The sequence below is a fragment of the Pongo pygmaeus genome, chromosome 19 (genome assembly GCF_028885625.2).
Source record: "Pongo pygmaeus isolate AG05252 chromosome 19, NHGRI_mPonPyg2-v2.0_pri, whole genome shotgun sequence".
NCBI lineage: Eukaryota > Metazoa > Chordata > Mammalia > Primates > Hominidae > Pongo > Pongo pygmaeus.
Window position 1 is genome coordinate 20,307,700 of NC_072392.2, and position 13,314 is coordinate 20,321,013.

The 13,314-nt window shown below is 46.3% G+C and overlaps 1 pseudogene; it reads left to right on the forward strand.

Annotated features, from left to right (window-relative positions):
- Positions 1–12,331: 12,331 nt before the first annotated feature.
- Positions 12,332–12,559, forward strand: LOC134738782 (small nucleolar RNA U3; annotated as a pseudogene).
- The last annotated feature ends 755 nt before the right edge of the window (positions 12,560–13,314 follow it).

Consider the following 13,314-nt stretch of genomic DNA (forward strand, 5'->3'; position numbering starts at 1 on the left):
GATGCAATGGAGGGGTTGGGATCCGCCCCTGCCTCAGTTTTGAGGTGCTTCCAGCCATATGAGGGGAGGAAGACTTCCCCTTATGAAGCTGAATGTGTGTCCCCCGGGGCGGTGGGACAGATGCCTGGTTTATTTTTATGTGTTTTAGAAGTATTTATTCTCTGCCAAGTCCTTTACAAAGAGGTAAGTGACCAATAGTTGGTAGGTGGCAGGGCTGGGGTTCAAACTCAGGCAGGCCTGAGGGCCAAACCACGCCTACAACTCCTTCGCCGCATGGCCTCAACCCAGAGGATTCCTGCCCCAGGTGGCTCAGGCCAGAGCTGGGAGCCTGGGCTGCCTACTGTACAGTGAGCTCAAGGAGTGCAGTGAGGTAAGCAGCAAAGCTTTGTTGGAGGGTAAATCTGCCCTGATTCCGGGAGACCAGAGCGGACCCCGCAAATGGGACTTGACTGAGAGGACCCTTGAAGAATGCAGCACCCCAAATGAGGCAGACGCCGGGGCCTGGAACGAGGGGCCATCAGAAGCTGGAGGCTTGGGCCAGGCCCGGTGGCTCACGCCTGTAATCCCAGCACTTTGGGAGGTCAAGGCAGGCAGATCACTTGAGGCCAGGAGTTCGAGACCAGCCTGACCAACATGTTGAAACCCTGTCTCTACCAAAAATACAAAATTAGGCTGGGCATGGTGGCTCACACCTGTAATCCCAGCACTTTGGGAGGCCAAGGCGGGTGGATCACCTGAGGTTAGGAGTTTGACACCAGCCTGGCCAACATAGTACAACCCCGTCTCTACCAAAAATAAAAAATTAGCTAGGCGTGGTGGCAAGTGCCTATAATCCCAGCTACTTGGGAAGCTGAGGCAGGAGAATCACTTGAACCCAGGAGACGGAAGTTGCAGTGAGCCAAGATCATGCCACTGCACTCCAGCCTGGGCAACAAGAGTGAAACTCCGTCTCAAAAAATATATATACAAAATTAGCCGGGAGTGGTGGCGCATGCCTGTAATCCCAGCTACTTGTGAAGTTGAGGCAGGAGAATTGCTTGAACCCAGGAGGCGGAGGTTGCAGTGAGCTGAGATCACCCCATTATACTCCAGCCTGGGCAACAAAAGCAAAACCCCATCTCAAAAAAAAAAAAAAAAAAAAAAGGAGTTTTGGAAACCAAGGTTTTATTATGCAGATGAAGCCTCCAGGTAGCTAGCTTCAGAGAGAATAGAGTGTAAATGTTTCTTATCAGACTTAAAGAGTCTGTTCTATCAGTAATTCCAAAAGTGAGGAGGTTATAACCAGGCATGTCCAGCTCCCCCTTCCCATCATATCCTGAACTCATTTTCAGGTTAACTTTGGAATGCTCTTGCTGAGAGAAGGAGTCCATTCGGATGGTTAAGGGACTTAGGATTTTGGTTTTGATTGATGGAGGTCCCTCAAAAGCTGCTCACGGGAGGAAAACTCATCACTGGCCACAGGCCACACCAGGCTAGGGCAGACCCAATCACTCTCTCAGTGCTGAAACCCTAACCCCCTGTGATCAGCTGAGTGACGGCCCCGAAGACATCCAGGTCCTGATCCCAAGAACTTGGAATGTTCCCTTATATGACAAGAGGGACTTTGCGGGTGTGATTATATTAAGGATCGTGAGATGGGATGGAAACTGCAATTTCAATGCAGTTTGAGTTCTGTAATTATTAAACTGGGCTAGACTACTAGACCCTGGAACACTCCAAAGAGGCTGACTGGGGAACTTTTTATCATCAGAGATTGGCTGAAACACCTGAGAGAACTCCCTGAAAAAAAATTTTTTTTTGAGACAGAGTTTTGCTTTTGTTGCCTGCACTAGAGGGCAGTGGCATGATCTCAGCTCACTGCAACCTCCGCCTCCCGGTGTCTACTAAAAATACAAAAATTGGCCAGGCATGGTGGCGCATGCCTGTAGTCCCAGCTACTTGGGAGGAGAATCACTTGAACCTGGGAGGTGGAGATTGCAGTGAGCAGAGATCGTGCCACTGCACTCCAGCCTGGGTGACAGACGGAGACTCTGTCTCAGAAAAAAAAAAAAAAAAGAAAAGAAAAGAAAAGAAAATGAAGAAACAGACCAGGCATGGTGGCTCACACCTGTAATCCTAGCACTTTGGGAAGCTGAAGCAGGAGGAATGCTTGAACCCAGGAGTTCAAGACCAGCCTGGACAACATAGTGAGACCCCATCTCTACAAAAATAAACAACAACAAAAATAGGCCAGGCACGGTGGCTCACGCCTGTAATCCCAGCTTCTCAGGAGGCTGAGGTGGGAGGATCGTTTGAGTCCTGGATTTCAAGGTGATAGTGAGCTATGATCACACCATTGTACTCCTGCCTCTGAGGACAGAGCGAGATTTTGTCTGGAAAAAAAAAAAAAAGAAAACGGAAATGAAGAAACATGGATTCATGAACATCTATGAATATTTGGTTTAAAAAGGTGAGGCTATGGTGTTTGCATTGAGATCATGGCCCCTCTTGCCCTTCCTCTCAGCTCAGTGAGGCTGAGACTGCACTCTGGACAGCTGCAGCCAAGAACATGGGGTCTCCTGCTGCCTCCAGACCAAGGAAACAGGGCTCCCTCTGTCCCCAGCTCCCAGTAGGAGGGCTTTCCTCCCAGGAAGAACAGGACATCAATTTCCTATTCTACCCCAGCCACCTGTTGCTGAGACTAAGTCCTGGGTGAGTGTAGCCAAGAGTTGGGGGCCCCCTTCTTGCACCCAGCCCCCCTCAAGGAACAGAGGCTCTGCCTTGGGTGCAGTGTGCTGCAAGTGCTAGGGTCCTGATCACTCCAGCCCTGGCTCATGTGGAAGTGGCCCGACAACAGGAGAGACAAACTTTGAGGACCTCGGCCATTGTCCCCACTCCCACCAAGTCCTCAGCCCCTAGCGCAGGGTGTCACTCAGAGAGAAGCTTTCCAAAGTCTCCACCCCCAGCTCCAGGGCCCTGGCTCAGAGAGATTTTTGCCTAATGAAGAAACAGGCCATAAAAAGGAGACTTCCTAATCTCTTCCCAAAGCAACTGACCTCATTTGCTACAGAGAATGAAGGAATTCAAGGCAAAAGTTGCTTTTGTTTTGATTTTGGTTAGGTTTGTTTGAGAGTGCAGTGATGCGATCTCCACTCACTGCAACCTCCGCCTCCTGGTTTCAAGTGATTCTCCCGCCTCGGCCTCCCGAGTAGCTGGGATTACAGGTGCCTACCACCACACCCAGCTAATTTTTTTAAATTTTTTAATTTATTTTATTTTTTATTTTATTTATTTTTCAGAGGTTGAAACAAGCTCTGCAAGTTGCCAATGGATTGCTTTATAATTTCCTATAATGCCCCGCTCTGCACACTGATGCCTATCAAGTTTGGCTTCTTGGAAGGAATAGTGTGTGAGGTCCATGTCTGCTATTTGTTCTGACCTCAGGAGGGCTCCCTCTACTGGTGCTATTCCCTGTTCTCTCCTGTAAACGAGCAGCCTAGAGTTCAGCTTGTGTCTTGAATCTTCTCCCAATTATCTCTCACCATAATCTCTACCATTCTCAAAAGCACCTTTTGGGCCGGGTGCAGTGGCTCACGCCTGTAATCGCAACACTTTGGGAGGCTGAGGTGGGTGGATCACGAGGTCAGGAGTTCGAGACCAGCCTGGCCAAGATGGTCAAACCCCGTCTCTACTAAAAAACAAAAAATACAAAAATTAGCCGGGCGTGGTGGCAGGTGCCTGTAATCCCAGCTACTTGGGAGGCTGAGGCAGAGGACTGCTTGAACCCGGGAGGCGGAGGTTGCAGTGAGCCGAGATTGTGCCACTGCACTCCAGCCTGGGCGACAGAGCGAGACTCCGTCTCAAAAAAAAAAGAAAAAAAGAAAAAAGAAAAGAAAATTTGCATAGCTTAACAGCTGGGTATGGTCAGGGAAAGAGGAAGAGAGCCTTCCAAAACCACTGTCATCACAGGGTAACTGTAGGCATACTCAAAGCTGGGCCCCCTGAGAACGACCTTAGAAGATGAACGTCATAGGGAAGAAATAGACTTCACTAAAATAATCCAGCCAGTCACTAAACAAATAAACAAGAAAATAATAACAAGCCCAGGGCAGGGGAGACTCATACCCAGAATTGCTACAATGTATTATTTAAATGTCCTGTTTCCAACAAAAAAAAATACGAAGCACGCAAAAAATTTAAAAAACAGGAAAGCATGACCCATAGATCGGGGGAAATGCAGGCAAAGGAAACTGCCTGTGAGAGGGCACATGTTGATTTATCAGAAAAAGACTTTAAAGTAGCCATTATACACATGTTCATAAAACCAAAGGAAACCGTGACTAAATAAATAAAGGAATGTATGATGATGGTGTTTCATCAAATAGAGAATACCAATAAAAAGATAGAAATTGCCAGGCACGGTGGCTCACGCCTGTAATCTCAACACTTTGGGAGGCTGAGGCGGGTGGATCACGAGGTCAGGAGATCGAGACTAGCCTGGCCCAACATGGTGAAATCCTGTCTCTACTAAAGATTAAAAAAAAAAAAAATTAACCGGGTATGGTGGTGCATACCTATAATCCCAGCTACTCGGGAGGCTGAGACAGGAGAATCCCTTGAACCTGGGAGGTAGAGGTTGCGGTGAGCTGAGATTGCACCATTGCACTCCAACCTGGGCAACAGGGCAAGACTCCAAATAAAAAAAAAAAAAATCGAAATTATAAAAAAAAAAAAACAAGTGGAAATTATGAAGTTGAAAAGTATAGTAACTAAAATAGCCGGGTGCAGTGGCTCACACCTGTAATCCCAGCACTTTCGGAGGCCGAAGCAGGTGGATCACCTGAGGTCAGGAGTTCGAGACCAGTCTGACTAACATGGTGAAACCCCATCTCTACTAAAAATACAAAATTAGCCAGGCATGGTGGCGGGCACCTGTAATCCCAGCTACCCGGGAGGCTGAGGCAGGAGAATTGCTTGAACCCGGGAGGCAGAGGTTACAGTGAGCCAAGATCACGCCACTGCACTCCAGCCTGGGCGACAAGAGTGAAACTCCATCTCAAAAAAAAAAAAAAAAAAAAAAAAAAAAAAGTAAAGAAAAGTATAGTAACTGAAATAAAACATTCATTAAAGGGATTCACCAGCTGATTTCAAAATTCATATGGAATTGCAAATGATCTAGAATGGCCAAAAAAATCTTGATAAAGAAAAAAAAACGGCTGAGTGTGGCAGCTCGCGCCTGTAATTCCAGCACTTTGGAAAGCCCAGGCAGGAGAATCACTTGAGCCCAAGAAGTCAAGTCTGCAGTGAGCAGAGATCGCATCACTACACTCCAGGCTGGGCCACAGAGCAAGACCTTGTCTCAAAGAATAAAAACCAGAAACAACCAACAAACAAATAACAATAATTAAATAAAAATAAAAAACGTAGGGTTACATTTTCATGCCTTGTATTTGGCAATGGAAACTTTGATATGATACTCAAAATACAAGCAATGAAATGATAAATTGTATTTTATCAAAATTAAAACTTTTGCTCATCAAAGGACACTTTCAAGGAAGTGAAAAGACAACCTACAGAATGGAAGAAAATATTTGTAAATAATAAATCTGGTGAAAGTTTCATATCCAGAATACACAAGAACTCATAGAATTCAATACTTGAACACAAACAACCCAATTTAAAAATGGGCAAAGGATCCTAAAAGACTTTTCCCCAAATAAGGTATACAAATGGCTCACAGCTCCTGAAAGATGCTCAACCTCATTTGTCATTAGGGAAATGCAAGTTGAACCCACAATGACACACCCTTCACATCCCTAGGATTGCTATTAAGCCATGCCTGCTGTCTTGATGACCCCTGCCCCTGTCTGCCCCCCTGTCGTTGCTGGTCCCTGAGATCCATTGAGTGGACTCATTGCTGGCTCCTGGTACTACCAAGCTGGGACCTGGAATATCTTGGTGTCGCTAGAGTGAAAAGACTCATTAATTATGGTCAGTCAGATCCTTCTAGGGCTAAGAGACCAGCCAGGGTGGCCCCAGCTTGTCCCTAACTTCGGATCCTAGAAAGGAAGCCCTGGCTGGGCGCGGTGGCCCACGCCTGTAATCCCAGCACTTTGGGAGGCCGAGGCAGGAGGATCACCTGAGGTCAGGAGTTCGACACTAGCGTGGCTAACATGGTGAAATCCCATTTCTACTAAAAAAAAATACAAAAAATGAGCCAGGCATGGTGGCACGAACCTGTAATCTCAGCTACTTGGGAGGCTGAGGCAGGAGACTCACTTGAACCCGGGAGGCAGAGGTTGCGGTGAGCCAAGATTGTGCCACTGCACTCCAGCCTGGGAGACAGAGCAACACTCCATCTCAAAAAAAAAAAAAAGGAAGCCCTGAGTTCTGCCCAGTTCGGCCCTTTGAGGGTGAGAGATCCCACTATTACCCAAGCCTGGCTGTTCTGGGTATGTAAGTTGGGGGACAGTGGGGAGCACAGTTCAGGAACCACTCCCACAGCCCCAAGAGCCTCCCCAACCCCACCAAGTCCACCTTTGTCCTCTTCTCTGAGCTGCAAATGCCTCTTGGGCGCCATCCCCTGGAGGTTTCTCAGATGTACAACAGCCCAGATAAAACTCATCATTGCCGGGCGTGGTCGCTCACCCGGCACCTGAGACAAATAAAATGTTTTTTTAAATTATCTATAGGCTGGGCATGGTGGCTCACGCCTGTAATTCCAGCACTTTGGGAGGCCAAGGCGGGCAGATCACGAGGTCAGGAGATCGAGACTATCCTGGCTAACATGGTAAAACCCCGTCTCTACTAAAAATACAAAAAGTTAGCCGGGCATGTTGGCGTGCACCTGTGGTCCCAGCTACTTGGGAGGCTGAGGCAGGAGAATCGCCTGAACCCAGGAGGCAGAGGTTGCAGTGAACCGAGATCGTGCCACTGCACTCCAGCCTGGGCTACATAGCAAGACTCCATATCAAACAAACAAACAAACAAAAAAACACCACATTTTATTTGGGCCAGGCTTGGTGGCTCACGCCTGTAATCCCAGCACTTTGGGAGGCCAAGGCGGGCGGATCACCTGAGGTCGGGAGTTGGAGACCAGCCTCACCAACATGGAGAAACCCCATCTTTACTAAAAATACAAAATTAGCCAGGCATGGTGGCGCATGCCTGTAATCCCAGCTTCTCGGGAGGCTGAGGCAGGAGAATTGCTTGAACCCGGGAGGCGGAGGTTGCAGTGAGCTGAGATCATGCCATTACACTCCAGCCTGGACAAGAAGAGTGAAACTCTGTCTCAAAAAATAAAAATATATATTTGTGGTTAGGCATGGTGACTCAGGCTCACACCTATAATCCTAGAACTTTGGGAGGCCGAGGTAGGAGGATTGCTTGAGGCCAGGAGTTCAAGACTAGCCTGGGCAACATAGCAAGATCCCATCTCTACAGAAAAGTAAATTTTAAAAAATTATGACATTTTGAGCTCCATGATGAAAAAAATTTGAAAAGAAAGAAAGGCTGGGCGCGGTGGCTCACGCCTGTAATCCCAGCACTTTGGGAGGCCGAAGTGGGCGGATCACAAGGTCAGGAGATCAAGACCATCCTGGGTAACACGGTGAAATCCTAAAAATACAAAAAATTAGCCGGGCATGGTGGCGGGTGCCTGTAGTCCCAGCTACTCGGGAGGCTGAGGCAGGAGAATGGCGTGAACCATTCTCCATTCTCGGAGCTTGCAGTGAGCCGAGATTGTGCCACTGTACTCCAGCCTGGGCGACAGAGCAAGACTCTCTCTCAAAAAAAAAAAAAAAAAAAAGAAAAGAAAGAAAGAAAATTGGCCAGGTGTGTTAGTGCACACCTGTAGTCCCAACTAGTCAGGGTGCTGAGGCAGGAGGATCTCCTGAGCCCAGGAGTTCAAGGCTGCAGTGAGCTGTGATCGTGCCACTGCTCTCCAGCCTAAGATATGGGAAAAACCAAAGAGTTTTTCTTTTCTTTTTTTTCTGCTGTCATTGTATGAAATAGTCTATAGGTTTCCATTATATCCAGTTATAGAGGGTTTTAATGAGTTACGGATTTTCTGCCTGCTGGATCTGTCTGTTTCTGATAGAGGGACATTGAAGTCGCCAACTATAATAGTTTCTCCTTGCAGTGCTGTCACTTTTGCCTCACATGTTTTGATGTTCTGTTGTTAGGATCATACATGTTAAGGACTGTTATGTCTTCTTTGAGCATTGACTCCTTAATCATTATGTAATGCCCTGTCCTTATCCCGGATGACTTCCTTTTCTTTTCTTTTTGTTTTTCAGACAGGGTCTCTGTCAACCAGGCTGGAGGGCAGGGATCTTGGCTCACTGCAACCTCTGCCTCCTGAGTTCAAGCGATTCCCGTGCCTCAGCCCGCAGAGTAGCTGGGATTACAGGCAAGTGCTACCACACCCCGCTAATTTTTGTATTTTTAGTAAAGACAGGGTTTTGTCATGTTGGCCAGCCTGGTCTTGAACTCCTGGCCTCAGGTGATCTGCCCGCCTTGGCCTCCCAAAGTGCTGGGATTACAGGTGTGAGCCACTGTGCCTGCCCTATTCCTGATGACTTTCCTTGCTCTGAAGCCTGTACTGTCTGAAATTAATATAGAGACTCCTGCTTTCTTTTGATTAGTGTTGGCATAGTAGATCTTTCTTTATCCATTTGCTTTTAATACATACGTCTTTAAAGTGTAGTTCTTGTAAGCAACATATAGTTACATCTTGTTTTTTGCTCACTCTGACAATCTCCGTCTTTTAATTGGTTTATCTGGACCATTGATATGCAAAGGGATGTTGATATAATTGGATTAATAGCTGCCTTTTTTTGTTTTTACTGTTTTCTATTTGTTGCCTTTGTTTCCATTTTTGTCTTCCACTCTTTTTCTGCCTTTTGTAGTGTTTTGCCTTTGGGGTTTTTCTTTTTTTATTTTCTTTTACTTTCCTTTTTTTTTTTTTTTGAGACAGAGTCTCCCAGGCTAGAGTGCAGTGACGCGATCTCAACTCACTGCACTCTCTGCCTCCGCGGTTCAAGCAGTTCTCCTGTTTCAGCCTCCCAAGTAGCTGGAACTACAGACACGCACTGCCACGCCCGGGTAATTTTTGTATTTTTGTTAGAGATGGGGTTTCACCATGTTAGCCAGGGTGGTCTTGATCTTCTGACCTCCTGATCCACCTGCCTCAGCCTCCCAAAGTGCTGGGATTACTGGCATGAGGCACCGCACCCAGTCTATTTTTTTTTAAGTTTTTTGTTTTTTGTTTTGAGATGGTATCTTGCTCTTGCTGCCCAGGCTGGAGTACAATGGCAAGATCTCTGCTCACTGCAACCTCCACCTCCTGGGTTCAAGTGATTCTCCTGCCTCAGCCTTCTGAATCGCTGGAATTATGGGAGCCCGCCACCACGCCCAGATAATTTTTTGTATTTTTAGTAGAGATGGGGTTTCAACATGTTGGCCAGGCTGGTGACAAACTCCTGACCTCAGGTGATCCACCCGCCTTAGCCTCCCAAAGTGGTCAGATTACACACATGAGCCACCACGCCCGACCCTAAAAGTATTTTTTTTATAGAGATGGGGTCTCCCTCTGTTGCCCAGGCTGGTCTCAAACCCCTGATCTCAAGTTACTGCCTGCCTCAGCTGCCCAAGTTGCAGGGATTACAGACACAAGCCACTGCCCCCGGCTCTATTTAGGAACATCTTAGTTCCAAGTTTTGGCAATTATGGATAAAGCCGCTATAAACATATGTTTGCAGGCTTGTGTGGACATACGTTTTCAACTCATTTGGGTAGACACCAAGAGCTGCATTCCAGCCTGGGCAACAAGAGCGAAACTTCGTCTCAAAAAAAAAAAGAAGAACAGAAATTAGGCCAGCCATGATGGCTTGCGCCTATAATCCCAGCACTTTGGGAGGCCAAGGCAGGCAGATCACTTGAGGTCAGGAGTTCAAGACCAGACTGGCCAACATGGCAAAACCCTGTCTCTACTAAAAATACAAAAATTAGCCAGGCGTGGTGGCGCGTGCCTGTAATCCCAGCTACTCAGGAGGCTGAGGCACGAGAATCACTTGAACTCAGGAGGCAGAGGTTGCAGTGAGCCCAGATCATGCCACTGCACTCCAGCCTGGGTGATGAAGTGAAACTCTGTCAAAACAGAAATTATTCTCTCGCAGTTCTGGAGGCTCAAAGTCAGGAATCAAACTGTTGAAGCCTCGAAGGGGGATCCTTCCTTGACTCCTCCAGCGTCTGGAGGCTACTGGCCATCCTGGTGTTACTCAAACACCAGGGGTTCCATCTAGGGCCTGCTGCTCACCTCACAGAAAGCCAATCACTGAAACAACGATTATTGCCAAGGAAGAAGGCTTTAACCAGGTGCTACAGCTGAGGGGATGGGAGGGATTTATCCCGGGAATGCAGGGGGTGGTTCAACGTAAGAAAATCCGTTAACGTAATGTACCGCATTACTAGAACAAAGGGGAAAAAACAGTCATTCCAGCTGACACAGAAAAAGCACCCAAGAAATTCTAACATTTCATCATTAAAACATAGAGGAAACTATGAAATGAGGGGATTTGCCTCAATATTATAAAAGGTATTTGTGAAAAACCCACAGTTATCATACTTAATGGTGAAAGACTGAAAGCTTTCCCCCTAAGTTCAGGAACAGAGGTTCACTTTTACCACTGCTACTCGATGTTTTTTTTGTTTTGTTTGTTTTGTTTTGTTTTTGAGAGGGAGTCTTGCTCTGTTGCCCAGGCTGGAGTGCAGTGGCGCGATCTTGGCTCACTGCAGCCTCTGCCTCCCGAGTTCAAGCAATTCTCCTGCCTCAGCCTCCCCAGTAGCTGGGACTATAGGTGCATACTGCCACGCCTGGCTAATTTTTGTATTTTTAGTAGAGACGGGGTTTCACCACGTTGGCCAGAATGGTCTTGATCTCCTGACCTCGTGATTCCTCTGCCTCAGCCTCCCAAAATGCTGGGATTACAGGTGTGAGCCACCATGCCCGGCCTAGTCAACATTTTTTTTTCTTTTTTTTTTTTTGAGACAGAGTCTCACTCTGTTGCCCAGGCTGGAGTGCAGTGGCACAATCTTAGCTCACTGCAACCTCCGCCTCCTGGGTTGAAGCGATTCTCCTGCCTCAGCCTCCCGAGTAGCTGGGACTACAGGCTCGTGCCACCACGCCTGGCTAATTTTTTTTGTATTTTTATTCGACATGGGGTTTCACCATGTTAGCCAGTATGGTCTCGATCTCCTGACCTCGTGATCCCTCCGCCTCGGCCTCCCAAAGTGCTGGAATTACAGGTGTGAGCCACCGCGCCCGGCCTAACATTTTACTAGAAATTTTAGCCAGAGCCTTTAGGTAAGAAAAAGCAATAAGAGGCATCAAATTGGGGAAGAAGAAATAAAACCATCTCTATAAATACAGAAAATCCCGAAGAATACATACACAAAAATTACTAGAGCTAATAAGCAAATTCAGCAAAGTTTCAGGACACAAGATCAACTCACAAAAACCAGTTGTGTGGTTTCTTGTTTGTTTGTTTTTTTGAGGAGTTTTTCTTGTCACCCAAGCTGGAGTGCAGTGGCACGATCTCGGCGCACCGCAACCTCTGCCTCCCGGCTTCAAGCGATTCTCCTGCCTCAGCCTGCTAAGTAGCTGGGATTACAGACATGCCCCACCATGCCCAGCTAATTTTGTATTTTTAGTAGAGACGGTGTTTCTCCATGTTGGTCAGTCTGGTCTCGAACTCCCAACCTCAGGTGATCCGCCCACCTTGGCCTCCCAAAGTGCTGGGATTACAGGCTTGAGCCACCGCGCCCGGCCTAATTTTTATTATTATTTTTGTTTTCCCCTTGGTAGAGACCGGATTCCGCTATATTGCCTGGGCTGGTCTCCAACTCAGAACAAAGGATCCTCCGGCCTGGGCCTGGGCGTGGGCTCCCAAAACGCTGGGATTACCGGATTACAGGCTGGCGCAGCACACCAGGAGCAAACACTTCCCGCTTTAAAAATTCAGGTTGTGATCGGCTGTCATTCAGTATTATGCTAATTAAGTAGTCTTTAATTAATTTAGTTTAATTTAAATAAATTTTTAAGACAATGTTTTAAAATTATGTTTCTACCTGAAACGTTAATTTAAATTAATTTTTAAAACAATTTTTTTTAAATTATGTTTCCACCTGAAACGTTAATATGTGTCGTTACGTGATGATATTCGGGAAGATGTTATTACCAAACTATTTTTCTATTTATTTCCTAATGGAATCGGAAATGGCGAAAGTATCTCGCCATCAGTTAAAAGTGTGTGGCAGATGTGGACCCAGCAGAGGCTGTAAGAAAAGAATTAAGACTATATTTTAGGAAGTATGTGTCGTGTAGTTCGTTATTAGTAAAAGGTTTTTTTTTTTTGAATGTGCGGAATACCGGTAAGCCACGAGAAAAAACGTAGTGTTTTTTGCTGAGTGTAAAACTGACTTTTGGCAGCTACCTTAGTGTTAACTGCTGACTGTCATTGACGACCGTCCTTTACGACTGTTTGGAGGGTAAGAGGGGAAAAAACGCCATCTGAATGGTTTTCTTTGTAAATGGTTTAACCACTCGTAACGGTTTAGCGGCTGTTGTTTTTTTCTCTCATTAATGAGTTGTTTTCGTCTACTCGCAAGTTCTGTCCTTTTATTTTGGTGGTAGTAAACCTGGTATTTTGCCTCGGTGATTTTTCAATCCTAGTCTTGACAGAGGGGATTCTGTGATATGTTTTATCTAATTTTCCGTTTCTTCCCGCCCGCTGCTTCTTTTGCCCTTGTTTTTTTTTTTGTTTTTTTTTTTAAGTTGTACTTTTTCTCCCCGGTCACCAACCCTAGGCGATTTTCCTACCTCAGCCTCCTGAGTAGCTGGGATTACAGGCTCGTACCACCACACCTGGCTAATTTTTTCTATTTTTAGTAGAGACGGGGTTTCACCATATTGGTCAAGCTGGTCTCGAACTCCTGACCTCGTGATCCTCCCGCCTCGGCCTCCAAAAGTGCTGAGATTACAGGCATGAGCCACCGTGCCCGACGTGCCCCCGGTTTTGTTTTTTTTTAAATTTGCCATTTTTGGAATCGGTAGCATTTGATAGCAGTAGGAGTCTACCTGAGTTTCCCTAATTCGAAAGACTTGTTGTTCCTGTATTTTGAGCAATGGGATACAACCAACAATGTAGTTGGCTCTCTTTAGAGAGTTACAAAGGAAAGCAATTTAGTTTTCTCCTAATCGCTCCTAAGTGCTATGCTTATTTCTTTTATGTTTCTTTAGTAAAATTAAAAATCAGCTTTTTTCTTTTTTTTCAG